General features: G+C 50.5%; 1 protein-coding gene across 3 annotated transcripts in view; it reads right to left on the bottom strand.

Annotated features, from left to right (window-relative positions):
- ZNF277 (zinc finger protein 277) overlaps positions 1-13,948 on the bottom strand; it is an 88,796-nt gene that overhangs the window by 74,513 nt on the left and 335 nt on the right. The gene's annotated exons all lie outside the window — the stretch shown is intronic.

The raw sequence follows: 13,948 nt of genomic DNA, 5'->3' as shown, positions 1-13,948 counted from the left end.
TGAAACAGATTTCAACTGATAATTTATGTGCTAATGAAAAGGGTTACTCTGGTATTCGTCTTTCTTGGATGTGGTCTGATGCTCTGCAGGTAAGTCAGGAAAATCTTGAAATAGAAGAACAGAGCTGGAAGTCCCACACTTGAGTGATTTCAAAACTTCCTAGAAAGCTTTAGTAGTCGTGATTATGACAGGGTGGTCCTGGCTGAAGAAAAGAGCAACACGGATGGATGGAAGAGAACCGTGAAGCTGGAAACAAATCCTCCCTTTCACGGTCAGCTGACTTTAACAAGGATGCTAAGACAGTCACTGATGTCTTGGACATCAACAGTCTTTCAGACAAAGTATGGACACCTGATATTCCTACGCAGAAGAAAACATCTGAACCGCTTCCTTACACCGGCCACCAAATTAACATTTTCAGTTAATTCATTCAAAGTGAGTGACTTCAGATAGACATCAGCGAGAGGATCTGGCTGTGAGAGCCACCCTGCACTAAGAGTAAGGGACACAGGGGTCCCAGCGCCCCTGCTGCTGCTGCTGAAACCTGCGTGTGACCTCAGCTTTCTGCCTCCCTTGCTCATCTGTTAGGTAAGTGCCGCTGAGGTGAGACAGTGAGACCCAGTGTGGGACGGTGCTCTGAAAACCTGTCTCACTGTGGGTGTGGGCAGGCTGGTGGAGGGGAGGAGGAGGGGAGGAGGAGGGGAGGAGGAGGAGGAATGAGGAGGAAGAGGAGGAGGAGGAGGGAGGAGGAGGAGGGAGGAGGAACAGGAGAAAGAGGAGGAAGAGGGGAGGAGGAGGAGGAATGAGGAGGAAGAGGAGGAGAAGGAGGGAGGAGGAGGAGGGAGGAGGAAGAGGGAGGAGGAACAGGAGAAAGAGGAGGAAGAGGGGAGGAGGAGGAGGAAGAGGAGAAAGAGGAGGAAGAGGGGAGGAGGAGGAGGAATGAGGAGGAAGAGGAGGAGAAGGAGGGAGGAGGAGGAGGGAGGAGGAAGAGGGAGGAGGAACAGGAGAAAGAGGAGGAAGAGGGGAGGAGGAGGAGGAAGAGGAGAAAGAGGAGGAAGAGGGGAGGAGGAGGAGGAAGAGGAGAAAGAGGAGGAAGAGGGGAGGAGGAGGAGGAAGAGGAGAAAGAGGAGGAAGAGGGGAGGAGGAGGAGGAAGAGGAGAAAGAGGAGGAAGAGGGGAGAAGGAGGAAGAGGAAGAGGAGGAGGAGGAAGGAGGAGGAAGAGGAGGGAAGGGAGAAGGAGGAGGAGGGAGGCAGAGGGGAGGAAGGAGGAGGAGGAGGTGGAGGAGGAGGAGGAGGAGGAGGAGGAGGAAGAGGAGGCGGAGGGGAGCCTGTGTCGTGGGCTCTGTGAGGAACTGCGCGCCAGCAGCTGAGAGGCAGGGAGTGAGGAGATGGAACCAGGGCCCAGCGTCAGCCCTGGACAGACAGCGCACACGTGTCTAATCCCACCCGGGGCAAGTGTCCAATCAGGAGTGATGTCAACATTGCTTAGTGACAATCTGAGCACAGACTCTGACAGCCACGTGTGCTGTAGTCACGGTCCTCACACGGGAGCCGGAATCCAACACTGACATGGAACTGAAGCCCGAGGCCGGGGACGCTGGGCCCCTTTCGGGGGAGGGAGGAAGTCAGCGAGAGTGCTTCTCGGAAAAGACGGGGGTCACGTCTGGAGTACGTCTTGTCTGAAGGAATAAGAAGGGAAAAGGTATTCCGGGCAGGGAGAACATACGAGCTCGGGTTAACTGCTTAGAAAACGATCAACTTTCTCAACGTAAGCAGAGGTAATGGAAATGGACTATTCAAGTGACTGTGGGCTTTTGGAGCCACCAGCCACCACTCTGAAGACACAAGGTACCCCAGGGACCACCACCAGAACTGTGGTGCAGGCAGGCTGCCTGTCTCCCTACAGTGGGAGAACACACGTGGCCACCGCAGAACACACGTGGCGGGTGACTGCGCTAACCACAGCAGTGCTAGTCCGAGTCGGGCCGCTCAGCATCAGGGCCCCAGGGGTCTGGAGGACAGGACTCCCGGACGGCAGAGTGTCCCTCCTGCCACCAACCATGTCAGAGGACCGCTCTGTGCCAGTCTCCCAGCGGACACATCTCAGGTGGCCGCACGAGGACTGTCCTGTCGTCTACCTGGCACCCAGTCCTTTTTGTCCAGTTCATGCTGGCGTCCCTTGAGACTTTAATCCCGATCACACTGACTCCTAATCCCCTCTTAACCCCAGATCTCATTACTCGCGTTTAGCATGGTCTGTCTGGTCTTTGATACAGACACCACACAAAGCCTTTGCAATCACTTTAGTGAAGAGGGAAAACAAATGTGTGTTTTTTGGTGGCAGTCCCTGGACATCACTGACCTCTTCGCCAAGGGAGCTAATTGGAGAAAACAGCAGAATACTATAAACTGGTACCAATCTTCTTTCCTAATGAGGTGGAAACTACTATTTTGTCTATTTTCTGAAATAATAGACTAGACCCCCCCCCTGGCCTGTGTCATTGCCTATTTCAAGCACAGACACTTGATATGAGGAAGGGACACGTAAGTTGTTCACGCATCAATGGAAAAACCCTTTGAATTCGAAAGGTCCTGTGTTGTTCTTGCTCACAATGCGCTATGTAAAATAGTGCCCTACCGACGTCGGCTTATTTCGGGGATGAAAGATGTCATACATAATCAAGAAAATGTACATAAGAACAGTAAAAAACACTCACAGGCAATGAAGTAATCTCCTGTATTAATAAACTATCAAAGTGGAAAACCCCCCACAAAAAACAAACCCAGGGTGATGGTGAGATGGGAAGGAGCCAAAAAACAATCTGAAAAATTGCAATTTGGACCAGATGGCATTCGTGGGAGACTTCAAAGTGAACTGAGCTGCTGAGGGGGGAAAACATGCAGCTTATCATCAAGAAGTGCTCTGCTGGAAAACTCAGTACCTCTGAAGCCTGGCGAGGGGCGACCTTGGGCTCCCCAGCTGTGCTGGACGAGAACAAAACGGAGCGCGTCAGTCTCCACAAGCAGGAGAACCTGCAACACACTGACTCCCGTCCTGGGTCGTCGGACTGAACTTCACTCCAGACGATGCATCAACATTTTAAAACTATTACACACACACACACACACAGTTTTAATGATGCACAATCACTGCCCCTCGCACATGACTCAGGGCCTTGTCTGAAAGCTTTTATGGTTTGCACAGAACCTGGAGCTTAACTGGGGGTGTTTGGTAAGACTGCACGGGCTGAAACAAAAACCCGGACCTGCGGGCGTCTAAGGGCCACGTGAATTATGGAGCAGATGCCAGTTAGGAACTTTCTGAGACATAAAATGTACGTTTAAAAATTTACTTTCATTTAGAAAATAAAGCTTAGAAGTGCAGAGCTGCACATGAACATGGCCAGGAAGCACTCAACACACAGGCCCAGCTCCCCACCTGTGCCTCTCACCCTTCCAGGGGGACTCACACCTGTGGAGGGGCCTGGGAGCAGGAACCTGGGTGGGCTGCAGGGAGCCCTGCGTGAGAGGTGCTCTCACCTGGGGCTTCCGCTCCCGGGCGCAGAGAGCCCACAGCCGGCGTGGCCGCGGGAGGCTCGTGAGGGCTCACACACTCGGGAGGTCTTGCTCAGCCTGGCGTCCAGTTTGGACCGCACAGGAACATGCTCTCGTCATGAGGGTCTCCGACCTACCAGCCCTGCACGGGAAGAAGGAGGATTCTTTGTGTCTTAGCTGAGGAAAACAGGGTCAGGGACTGTGACTTACAGTCACACAACGAATATGCGCCTTCTGTCTGCGAGTTCAGTGTGCTTTGTGCTACATTATAGTCTCAATCTCAAAACAAGACCCAACGATACAAGGTGTCTCAGGTGTACAACACAACGCCCCGTTGTCTGTACACACTGCAGCGCTCTCCACCCGAAGGCCGGCCCCCTCAACCCTTTGCACCCCCACCCCCGAACCCCCAATCTGTTGTCTGTATCTATGATTTTGTCCGTTTGTTTCTTTTTTTATTTCATATTCCACACAAGTGGCATCATACGCTTTTTGTCTTTTTCCGTCTGACTTTTTTCATTTAGCATACTACCCTCAAGCTCCATCCATGCTGTCACCATGATGACACGTCGGGTTTTTTTAAGGCCAAGAAGTCTAACGTTGTGTGTGTGTGCATATAACTATAAAACTACATCTTCTTTATCTGTTCATTGGTCAGTGGACACAGAGGTGGCTTCCACATCGTGGCTATCTGAATAAACTGCAGTGAGCACAGGGATGTACCTATCTTTTCGAATTAGTGTGTTCATATTCTCTACCTACGTTTCCAGCAGGGGGAGAGCCGGGTCACATGGTGACTCTAAATGCCCGGAGGGAGCACCACGCTGATTTCCACCGCGGCTGCATGGGCGGGCCGTCCCACCAGCCCCGCACAGCGCTCCCCTTTCTCCACATCCTCGCCAACACTTGCTGTTTCCCGTCTTTCTGATAATCCCCATCCTAACATTAAAACCACACTTAGTGTGAGAATCCCAGAGATGGAGGCCAGCCAGTTGGCTCTCCATACTGCCAGCTAGAAGCGAATAACAATGGTCCCATAAATCATTTCTAAGCTGTTTGAAAAAAACCTTCACTAAGTAATCCCAACACCCGTTACAGATTTTCCACCAAAGAAATGCCTGGATTCATCATTTCATTAATAAACAGTAACTCCGAAACTCTGACATTCCTGACAGGGATGCCACATGCAGACAGTTAAAACCTACATTCTTGAAGCCAATGGAAGCTGAGAGAAGAAGGTGAATTAAATTTTTATAGCCTTAAATAATGCATTAAATAGCTAGGGTTACCTGACTGACTAAGAAGCACAGACTGGAGTGTCTGGAACGGCCGGTCAGGAACTGACGACTTAGGAAGCTTCCCCTGTATGTTGTTCAGTTTTCCACTCTTAGCTCAAATACACTACAGAAGAGACACACTGGAATAAAGAAAAGGCACCGATTTGAAGAGTGAGATGTCTCATATTCTGTTGAAGTGGTCGGTTTTGTATATACGAATATTTATTTCAATGTTACCTTAGGCATTCTCAGAAGCACCCTGGCTCTCTGGAGAAAATGGGAGACAGTCTCCCCGGAGGGGGAACAGAGAGTTATGCCTGTTGTTTTACCCTGTGCTTAATACTCTGCACGTGTTTCCCCACGGAGGGCAGAAGTGAAGCCGGAGAGCTCCACAGGTGAGACAGTGGCTACCTGGACACTCACCAGGTGAACGACCTCTTCCCGAAGCTGTTCCCAGCATTTAACTCCGCACTTGCAAACTATTTGATCATGAGACCCTTTGTGAACAAAGATATGATAACACTTTTCTGTCCTGTAACTCCACGGAGTCCTGGAATACTGTCCTTGCTAAATTTCTGTGAGCCCACCCACTGTCGTCACAGCGGTGAGGACAGCCAAGGAGAACACGGGTTTCTGTGAAAACGCCTCAGGCAGGACAGCAAGTAAACAAACTTCTTTTCAGTCCAGTGCTTGAAGGCTTGGCTCATTTTTAATTTAGTTAGGCCCCAAGAACGTGTAAATTCGTCTAATTGGAAGTAATCTGGGTTTTACGTAGTGAAAGGGAAACAGGATTGTGCTCTATTTGTAGCAAGAACTGGGACGACAGCCCTAGGAATATCACGTGAACAGGAGGGAAATTACTAACGTTACAATTTAATCTGTTCTGTCCGTGAACCCGGAGCTATTTCACAAGGAAAAAGATCAAGAACAGGAATCTCCCTCTGAGGCATCAAATTCCCTGTAGGCGAGGGGCCGTGAAGAAAAGAAGGGTGTTATCACTGTATACTTGAGAATTGTGTTACAACTGGCTGATTATTCAGGATTAATGAGTGCAGGGTTAGGAGTTCAGCGGCCAGATGAGCTAAGGTAATGAGCTGCATGGAGCTCATAGGGCCAGTTGGCACGGCAGGGGTCCCCACGCCCACCATGGCTGGCGCTGCCCCAGCAGGGGACCCTCTCACCGGTGGTGGCAGCTCCGTGTCAGCCCAGTCTTCGTGGCCTCATCTCCGCTGGGTCTCAGATGCTGGTCTCAGATGCTGGTCGCTGGGCTCACGACTCATCTCTTGGATCCAAGCCCCCCTTGTATTCCTCTCTAGTAACTGAGTCCTTGACTTGTCACCCTGACTGCACAAGCTGTCCGACACAGACCACGTCCCTCTGAACGAGTTTCTCTAAGCCTCTCAGGGACTCAGGTCCTGTCCCCAAGTTCCAGTTGACTTGTGGCTGTGTCCCTGCTGCTGACAGACTCTCTCTGCGACCAGACTGACTCGGGTCCCTTCTGAACTCCTTTCTTGGCTGGGCCCTGCCAGACCTGCATCGCTCAGTTTTGTCAGTTTAGGGAAAACCCCCACCTTCCATACCTGATGGGGTCCCTCCTCCTCGGCCACCTCCCAGGTGGGACCTTATGGCCCTGGCTGGCCTCCAGCAACTCTCTTACCAGGTCTGTGTGGCTAGAGTCCCCGGGCTTCCTCCTGGTCATTTCCTCCCGTGCTCTGCGCCCCCCCCCCCCAGGTTAGACTACTCTCCCCTTCCTTGTATTTGTAACCGAGCCAAGTCCTACACGGGGGTCTCTTTCCCTCCGGTACAGCAGTTCCCAAATACAGTGTTTCTCAAGTCTCAGTCCCATCAACAGCTCCGTCAGCTTTGCACTGTTGATTAAAAGCAGAGAGGAGAGAGGAGAGGGTCAGAGGGGACACACCCTAACGATCTGCCCCACTCCTCCGGACTTGAGGAGCTTCAGAGTCTCTGCTGTGGTGGTCCTCCCTCTACACACCCGACCCATGACACCCACATGGGCAGCTGACCCTCAAGCACCTGCCGGGATACATGTTCTTGTTTTTGCACGGACTCTGGGGTGGGTATGCTGTGGGCTCCCTAGCTGTAAACCCACCATCACCTCCTTTAATTGACATTTGAAACATGCAGTCATCAGAGGGACGTTCAAACAAGTGAATTCTCTCACTGACAAACCAGGAAACCTCAGCACAAACGCGAGGAACTTCTCTACAATCACAGTCAGTCAGAAGCAGAAGCGAGATGAAAACCCAGATAAAAACCATCTCTGAGCAGTGCCCTGGAGAAGTGACTCCGGTTCCCAGGGACCAGGAGTGTTGCCGGCCTTCCTGGGGGCGCACAGGCACTAGCTCTCAGAGACGGCCGGCCATTAGCTGTTTGTGAGGAACTCCAATAAGCTTTCCACTCTCCCGTGCCCTGCCCCCCTCTGCTGGTGGAAATCAGTTGTATGGCGCTAAAGCAAAAGACTGACGTGTTTTGTTACAAGTCAGCAACAGTTGCAGCTATTAATTGCTTTGTAATGGTAATTACAATTAGGATACAAGTTATTTTCTTTTCTAATTGGCTATTACGGAATAGCAGCTTGTTACATAACAGAAAATTGTGTCAAATAAATAAACACAATTGCAATTCTGAGGGGTTTCTCTTAAAAAACAAATCCATGTTTTCTGGATAAAACTACTAACAAAATTTAGAGCCTCTTGAATCACTCCGGGAAGCGTTTACCTTTCAGTTAAGAAAAACATGAAATGAGGACAGTGCTAAGGAAACCAGGAGACAGGGCATGCATTTCCTTTCTTTTAAAAATAAACACATAAAAGCTGTACTAGGTTGGGCTCCTCAGTCAGTGCATACAAATGACAGGTTCAGATGTAGCCACTTCTTCCCACAGGGGGACATGGAACCGGACAGGGCTCTGCAGTCAGCTCTGGTCACATCGGAGGGCTGAGCCCACCAACCACATTCAAACGTACCCAGTCAAATGCATCACAATTTCTCAAAACTGCTTCCTTGATCACCTTTGGGTCCAGGAGGTCAGTAGAACAGACTTGTTTCGGTAAGAGACGGCAGTTCTTCAAGGAACTGTCAGCGAAATGCCCATCATTCAGAGCCCGGATGAGCTTATTAAATAAATAAATCATAGCAAAACTGAACCCTAACTTTGTGGCAAAGTTCCTGAAGGCCAGCGACCAGAATAGAGTCAGCTGCTGGAGACAGCAGTTAACGGGTGTGCACTGCTTATTTCTATACGCCCATGGACTTAGGTTTAGGAGAAAGCGTCATTTTTAGTTTATGAATCCGACCAACATCAAAGTCAGTGGAGGGAAGTCTGCAGATCTTCAGGGTGGGAGTGTGAGTGTGTGAGTGTGTGAGTGTGCGCTGTGGAGGGCGGTGCTGCTCCCTGCATGATGGAAGGTCGATGTCAACACAGTGAGAAGTGAATGTCAACGCAGCGTCTGACACGCCAAGTCCTCCCAAATTCCTCAGCAGAAGCCTGGCTGTGAAGCCGGAGAGACCCAATTGGAGCGCAGTGCTCAGAACCGTCGCTGGTATCGCCGCTGGTACACATGCCATAGGGATGCCTGTACTATGACTGACACGAGTCACTGCTTGTCGAAGACCATGATACTCTCTCACCTCACTGGTCCTCCCAACAGTCCAGCAGACGGACAGATGGTCACCACCCCTTTAACGGGGCAGAGACGGAGCCTCGCAGGTTGATGAGCTTGCCTGTGGCTGGTGAGTGACCAGGGTGTGACCCCAGGCTGGTCTGACCTCTATGTACACGTGCGCTCTGGGCGTACTGCTTTTCTACGGAAAGAGTAGCGTTAGAACAGGTTCGTGGTTAAGGAAGGTCTGTTTCAGACTTCCTCCAATGGAGCTGAGTTAGAGACACCCTTATAACAGTAACGAGGACACAAGTTCTCCTGTCGTTACTGTGTGCCCCATGCCAGCTACTCCTGGCATCAGTTTCCTCGGGGCCGCTGTGAGGACAAAACCAAACAGGGCTAATAAAAGTCTTTCATACAGTACTTGGCACCAGATACTGCTCAACAAGTCTTAGCCAGCACCAGCACCCTCATTGTTATAACACTTCCTTTAGAGCAGGCGTCCCCAAACTATGCATGCGGCCCCCTGAGGCCATTTATCCGGCCACCCACCGCACTTCCAGAAGGGGCACCTCTTTTATTGGTGGTCAGTGAGAGGAGCACTGTATGTGGTGGCCCTCCAATGGTCTGAGGGACAGTGAACTGGCCCCCTGTGTAAAATGTTTGGGGACCCCTGCTTTAGAGTATCTCCTCTTAATACCCTACAAGCTGGGCCCTGTTTACACTTAGAGGAAAATTATAAAGGGTGCTCTGGAGGAGGCCCCTTCAGAGCTTAATATCAAAGCCACCAGACTAGGTTTCTATAAGTCTTTTTCTTCCATGACATCCTCCGCCTGCACCTTGTGAGGCCATTCCGGTATGCAAGACCATCCGAGCTCTTGCTGACTGAGTGTGTGCCTGTGTGGGGAGTTGGGAGCTGGGCATGAGCACAGCCCTGGGGAGGAGTGACGAAGGGTACAGAGACAATACAGAAGGGCTTTCGGAGCACATAGTTGCAATTCTAGTGTGGAGACCAACAGACACTCCGACAACCCCCAAATTCCACGGATGCATGGGCAGCCTGAACGGTTATCACCACATTCCTAAGCTTCCCCGGGGCTACACCACGCCTCAGACGGCTTCCTGAGTGAACGCAGAATCCAGGCAGGCAGTTTGCCGTCACTCAGGCATATCTTTAGAGTGACGGCAACCACTATTTATTGAGGTCCAGCTTCATCAAAGGGGACACGCTGGGGTTTCCTGGTCACCCTCACTCTGCAAAGCAGGTACTGTGTCTACACTTTCATAAATGTCGCAGCACGTGCAACAAGCTCATGCCACACAGCTACTAAATGTCAGAGCTGAAATTCAAACACAGTTCTTCCCAGACAGGGCCGCCTCCTCTCTCCAGGGTCCCGCCCGGTCCGAGACTGGACTTGGGCGTGAGAGCTGGGAAGAAGAGGCCGCCCTGGAAAACTGGACCACAGCTGCCGCGACGAAGGGACACACGTCCGGAGCAGTTCGTTCGGATGACGTCTTCTTTCAATCACTGTCTGCACAACAGTAAAACTTCACTTAAAAAAGAGACACTGCTAAACGCTGACCGGTGACCACGCACACAACACCGCCTTCCCGAGGACGTGTGTACCAGTGGGCGCGTAACTGTCACAGGCACAGACTAGCTACTTGGTGTTTAGTTCCATTTCAATTCCTCTGCTCGAGACAGCTGCCACTGTAACTACTCTGAATGGATTTCAGAGGGCGCGACCCGCAGCTCGATCGGCGCTGGGTGTATGAAAGGGAAACAAGACCACTCTTGTCCCCAGGAAGTTCGCAGTCGACAGGGCGGACGGAGCTGCCAACAGATGCCGCCAGTCTGAGACTGCGAGTGACACCCGGAGGTTTGGGAAGGGGGGCAGGGGGGCTGAAGGGAAAGCGAGACCCTCAATGCCACGCCAAGGATTTGAACCTAATCACACAACACTAAGAGCTCCACTGAAGGCCTGACGTGAAGAACCACGGATACTTTCTCATTCTGGAACGTGGATTAGAGGAAGGGAAACGAAGTCAGCGAGAGCAAGAGGAAGGCTCTGAAATTTCGGGCCCCGGCTAGACTGCAGTGTTGGTCACTCACTCATGAGACACTGATGGTTCCGACCAAGGTTTTGGTCCCGAGAGCACGGGCCGGGGCCGACGCAGGGAGGGTGAGGGTTAGGAACAGAACAGTGGCTAAAGAGACGGCCAGGAAGAACAGATTCCAAAGGTTATTTCAGGCACAGAAAAATAAGACCCGGCACCTGATCAGATTCGGGACCCGAGGGCAAGAGAGGCATCGGGGATGCTTCCTCGGTTTCCAGCTGAGCCTGGACGCCGTTCATCAAAACAGGAAACACAGACTGAGGAGCTGACACCACCTGCTGCCCCATTCTTCCAGAGGCATCACAGATGAGTTAATAAAGTCCCCAGAGGCAAGGCATTATCTAGCCAGTAGCGTTGCCGTGAGCATCCCCCACTGGGTATGCGTTTGCTGGGGAAAAGCTGACTCTCAGAATTCCGCAACAAGAGGGCACAGCATCTCAGTCACAAAATGTCCTAGCTGTACGGTCAGTTAATAAACTACAGATACGCCACCTTACTGCCTTCTAATTTAAAACAGCAAAAGAAAAAGAAATACCAATAACACACCCCAAGTGTGAGGAATGTTGAGTCTATTTACCCCCTCTTCTTAATTCTTGGGGACAACATGAAATCCTAGTTATGTTCACAGGTATGAAAAGCAGTGTCCTGCGAGACCAGGGACTTCCCTGGAGAGGATGGAGCCTCCGGAAGTCCGGCCAACCCAGGGAAGGTGCGGTCCTTGCCTGCACTCTGCCCAGTGTCTCGTGCTGGTGGGGATCTCGCAGGATTGCAAGGATTTCTCTAAAGACTCCCCAGTCCCTTCTGTTCCAGATATTAAACACAGATTGGCATTTTAATTAAAGTTAGAGGAAAACCTCTTTAAAGAGGCAGTATTAAAAAAAAATTAATGATTTTATGGGGAAAAACATACTTGATAACCTAAGCAGTTGTTTAACTTTCAAAGCCATTATATCCACCCACAGTGTGTATCATTTTGCAGGCTTTGAGAAGAACTGGATAAAGTCTCAGAATGATGCATAGGTTATAAAGGGGATTTTTAATGACACTTTACCTCCTAAGAAAGACATAAAAATTAACCAGTAAGCTCCCCCACAGAAATTAGCCAGATCTCTGAGTAGTTCTGAGCCAGTGCAAGGAGGTAATTTATTTCTTTTTTGTTAGAGGTTGTAAATTCACTGCTGCTCAATACTTTGGGTGAAAACAAATTGGAACCTAAAATTAAGATTTCTATCAGTTACTCAGTTCTATCTACCAGTCATTTAAACGTTGGTCCTGGATTGATTTCCTCACAGCTGGTGAGGATACTGGGAAAGGACACTCATATGACTGGTGGGAAGGTGCACTGATACCTTTTGAGGGGAAGATCTGGCATCCACCGAAATTGTAAACATGTGTAACCTCTGACTCAGTAATTTGTGAGGAACTACACACCTACTGGCCAAGGATATGCACATAACGCCGTCCACTACATCACTGCTGAAGCGCTAAAGCCCCACTATGGACTCACGAATAAGGGAACGGGTAAAGTATGGCACATCCACATTATGGAGTATGGCGGGTACAGTCCTTTAAAAGAAGGAAGCAACAAATGTAACCATAGGAAGAGTGTCCATAATAGATCGTTGGGAGAAGGAAGAGTGTTGGGCAAATGAGTTTGTAAGATTTGATTTTTATGCTCACTTTGTTAAAAATGGCCACTGCCCACATAAATTGCACTGCCAGATGAAGCTGCTAATCACCTTCCTCCTTGGGAAGGGGCTTTGTTATGCTAATGTGAGCTGGAGGAGGGGTCTTTGCACCGAGAAAAGTTTTGTGTGGAAGAAGGAGAGGAAGAAAGAGGCCAAGATGGCGGGGTGCTGAAGGAGAAGCCAGTTTGTGCCGAGAGTAAGAAGCCGTTGTTGGCGGATGGGGAACCAGAGGGGGCTGAGCTGGTGGGGGCCTTTGATTTTAGGAAGACCCAGATGTGTCAGTAGCTTTGTGAGCGCTGGATGAGTGGGTTTTGGTACCCTGTGTGTTTGTGTTTACTCGCTGGCCGGGTGCGAGGCTGGAATAAAAGGAATGGCCCACCAGTTTTCAGCTCCGCTGTGTCTCTACTGTCTGTCCGAATCTAATGGGAACCTGCACAACTACTGGGCCCACAGAAGAGTGTAGCTCTTTGATCTTCCCGAGAATGATCCCTATTTATTTTTTAAAACTCAGAGCCGCTAAGATGTGTGTCATACAGGAACATGTCAGAGACGGCACACGCCATGCCGTTCCCAGGTTACTTTGGGACTAAGTGGTGGAGAAACTTTCACCTTTACCTTATACACATCTGACCGGTTTGAAATGCTTGCGACAAAAATTTCTATCATTTAAAAGCAACTAATGATTTTTAATTGTCCATCAATGTTTTTGAAAGGAACACCCTATTTTCTTAGTTAATCTTTGAGATACATTCATCAAAGATTCCATCTTTTGACTGTACACTGAGAGCCTCCTGGAACGGGCGGAGAATCAGGAAATGTTAACAGTCTGTTACCATCAGATTAACAGCCGATTGTGGGGCCAACCCAACGCTGGGCTGTTTTAGGGTGTGGGTATAACTCAGTATCTATCTAGCTCAGGAGGGGGCACAGAGTTCTTTGTAGAGGTGCTGAAATGACTGCAGGACCAGGTACTGATATTGCTGGGAAGCAAGGGCTCTTCTCTGCACTGCTCAGATAAAAACCTAAGACAACATTCCAGTTGACACATGAAAGCAGTAACAACGAAAGGACAAAAAATACCCGTCATCGAGGGCTGAGAACCAAATTGAAGCCCCAAACCACGTCCATCATACATAAAGAGGTAGCTTGCTGTGACAAATTACCTATCAGGGCCAAGAAAGGGGGAGTGTGTGTGTGTGTGTGGTGGGGGATAGACCGCAGATAAAAGACTGGGGCCAGGAATTCTAATGACAAGCCCCCCGCAGCTTTCAAAGTTTGGGTTTTGATCTCTACAGTGGTTCAGAGGACAACTTGAAAGTCAGGGAGAAGCAAAGTAGCTGTGTGATTTTCCATAACCCCCTTCAGATCTTCTCTGAAGTCACGAGTGGTGACGACCACTTCCTTTCCTCTCTTCTCTAAGGATCTCGCCGGGGGAGATCGCCCCCCGACTCCCCATTCCGTCCTGAACACCTGGGGCCCGTCAGCGAGCGACGGGGAGGCCGGGAGGGGCGCGCACAACCTCCTCCAGCGGCCGCTCCTGCCGACCCCTGGTGATCTCTGCACCCTGGACAGCAGAGGCCAACGTGCAACCGGAAATCAGCCACGGTCCCAACAGAACTTATCCGCCGAGGCCGAACCGAGCAAATAGAGGCGGGGCCGGGTGGAGGTGGGGAGGCTCATCCCAGAG

The sequence above is a fragment of the Saccopteryx bilineata genome, chromosome 7, assembly GCF_036850765.1.
Source record: "Saccopteryx bilineata isolate mSacBil1 chromosome 7, mSacBil1_pri_phased_curated, whole genome shotgun sequence".
Lineage (NCBI taxonomy): Eukaryota > Metazoa > Chordata > Mammalia > Chiroptera > Emballonuridae > Saccopteryx > Saccopteryx bilineata.
Note: the sequence above shows the minus strand (reverse complement) of the source record. Positions and strands in the feature narration are given on the sequence as shown.